The sequence below is a fragment of the Echinops telfairi genome, unplaced genomic scaffold, assembly GCF_000313985.2.
Source record: "Echinops telfairi isolate 266 unplaced genomic scaffold, ASM31398v2 ScPeMD7_5592;HRSCAF=6446, whole genome shotgun sequence".
In the NCBI taxonomy this organism is placed as follows: Eukaryota; Metazoa; Chordata; class Mammalia; order Afrosoricida; family Tenrecidae; genus Echinops; species Echinops telfairi.
The window spans coordinates 58,021-60,787 of NW_022109491.1; the positions used below are offsets into that span (position 1 = coordinate 58,021).

A 2,767-nucleotide genomic window follows, 5' to 3' on the forward strand; every position below is an offset into this window, starting at 1 on the left:
GGCCGAGGGAGCCGCAGCCTGAGCGCCGTGCGGACGGGCTCCGGGGAAGCCCGCGGCGCGGACGGACGGACGGACGGACGGACGGACGAGCGCGGCCGCAGGGTCCTCGGCGCCCGAGTGGCTTTTCGCGCGCGGTCACGAGCAGAGAAGCGTGCAACCAGCGTCGGGGACAAGGAAGTTTCGGGTGGTGGGCGGGCTGCGTTCTGCTGTTGGAACGTCCGCGGGTCCCTGGGATTGCGTTTGTGGTCAAGGGGGTGAAGATCCAAGGCGGGTCTGGGGCGGGGAAAGTGTGTGGGAGACGCCCTGGGTCCTGTAGTTGCGGGCGCTCCGTGGCCCTTTTGTCCGGGGCTGTGGCTGGGCCGCGAGTGACCCTGAACTTCGAATTTCATTTTTGAAGCGGGATTATCCAGAACAAAGCATAGAGTGGGTTGTGGGGATGTGTGCAGACAGCACCAAGTAAACTCCTTTCCCCCAATAGTGGAGACGAGGCCTCCTTAACATTTTATGACAGAAAATTTCCAATCATCCCACAAGGACATAAAGTAATCTGTTGATAGTATTGTTAATTTATCCAGTGGTACAGAATTTTAACACACTGTTGAGGAAAGGAATGTGGACATGTATAGACTGAACCTGGATCCATGGCCCTGGAAGGAGTTCTCCTCCCCCAGCTTGCTTTCAGTGGACAGGCGCTGTGGTTCTTCAGGTCTCAGCAAGCAGAGGATGACACACGAGGGTGGTGTCCATCTAGCACTCAGTGTACCACATGTCCCTCCCTCCCGCTTCACATGGAGTAGCGGCGTGGCAGAGGGTGTGTTGTCACTCACCACTGATAGGTGAGGCTTTGAGCTGGCTTCCTTTTGGTCCTCAGCCACCAGTGTGGGCCTTTTCTGGTCCAGGGTGACAGAAGTGATCATCTTCTGGTGGCAGTCCCTATCAGACACTGCTTGTGAATGTTAACAGTAGTTGCACTGTGCCAGACCTGCTGACAACTCAGCTGCTCTGTCTGTATCCTCCCCACTTCAATCTGACTGTTTGGGTGAGGAGGTGGCAGGAAAGAATGAGTGCCAGGGAACAGAGTTAAGAGTGTCTAGACCAGAAAAAAATCCCAGTTGAAAATCCAGAGAACTGAAGGTGATTGAGGACAATGTAAGAGGACGGGATCCCTGGGGAAAGGCCTGGGTTTAGAGCCCACAATAAAGGATTTAACAGCATCTAATTGCTTCTCCATCCCACAGGTCCTGGGTACCTGAAAGCAAGAGAGGCTTTCCTAAGTGGAGCATAACAAAATCACCCCACAGGCAGCAGAGATCCATTTAGAGGTGAAATAAATTCCAGCTGACCCTGTGGCAGGATTTCCAGGCAGCCACTGCACGGACTGGGGTCATGAAGTGTGCTGGTCCTTGACACACGCAAGAGAAGGCCTGGAAGACCTTGGCATGAAGAAACAGGGAGATATGGACATCCCGAAGATGGACTCAAAAGGTGAGAGTTGTTGAGGGTCTGGGGAGGGGAAGAGAGAACCTAGATTTCAGATTCAGATGAGCACCCTGTAGGGGCCACAGCTAAGTAAAATTTTCCGGTTTTTCTTCCAATAATCAGAGCTATTAACAGAGTAATTGTGGGTGTTCCTTCCCTTAGGTTTGTCTTCTAATGATAATGACTGTCCCCAAGAGAAAAAGCAGAAACCCCAAATACTGGTGAGTTGGAATCAACTGATTTTCCTAACTGCAGTTTATTTCTAGAAAATAGGCCTATCTTCCCTGTCTTACCATAAGAGAAGGCAAACAGTATTTATTCATTTTATGCCTGTGTGTCCTATTAATCATTTTTGCATTTTATTTTTGTTGTTGGAAAATATATCCAAGATTAATATTAGGAATCCAGGGACTTCTAATTAGAAATATTTTTTATAGACGGAGATAATTTACATTTTTTATATACGACTAAATTTCAAATTTACGACTAAATTACCAAAAAACCCATATCACTGACATTGAGTTGATTCTTCATAAGGATCTGATAGGACAAAGGTGAACTGCCCTTGTAGATTTCTGAGACTGTAAATCTGTAAGAGAATGGAAAGTCTCACGGTCCTCCCTCGGAGTGACTAATGGTTTTAAATTACTGACCTTGCAGTAGTTACACACTTCACCTCCAGAGGCCCTTATAATCCTCTATGCATGTGTGTCAATGATGCCTAATGATGACATCTCTTTGTTGTTGTTTGTTTTAAGATTAGTCAAGTGCAGTAGTGAAGGGGGGTAGACAAATAGATCGACCAATAATTAACTATAAGCAATCGTAGTGAGATCTCACCACCTTCGGACCAGCTGATGACATCTTATATACTTAGGTTCCTTTTTTTCCTTTTAATTGTTTTATTGGGGGCTCATACAGCTCTTACCACAATCCATACATATATCCATTGTGTCAAGCACATTTGTACATTTGTTGCCCTTATCATTTTCAAAACATCTTTCCACCTGAACCCTTAGTATCAGCTCCTCATTTTTCCCCTCCCTCCCTCCTTCCCTCCCCAACTCTTGATAATTTATAAATTATTATCACTTTTCCATGTCTTACCCTGTCTGATGTCTCCCTTCATCCATGTTTCTGTTGTCCATCCCCTGGGAAGGGGTTATATGTAGATCATTGTGATCTGTTCCCCCTTCCTTCCTCCCTCCACCTTCCCCTTCCCCTCCTGGTATCACTACCCATATTATTGGTCCTGAAGAGTGTATCTGTCCTGGATCCCCTGTGTTTC

The 2,767-nt window shown here is 47.3% G+C and overlaps 1 long non-coding RNA gene across 2 annotated transcripts in view; it reads left to right on the plus strand.

The window, feature by feature from the left end:
• Positions 1-1,241: 1,241 nt before the first annotated feature.
• LOC123522292 overlaps positions 1,242-2,767 on the plus strand; it is a 19,493-nt gene continuing 17,967 nt past the window's right edge. For both annotated transcript variants that reach the window (XR_006680569.1, XR_006680570.1), the window contains exons 1-2: positions 1,242-1,485; positions 1,642-1,700. This is a non-coding gene — a long non-coding RNA (uncharacterized LOC123522292). The remainder of the gene's footprint in view (positions 1,486-1,641; positions 1,701-2,767) is intronic.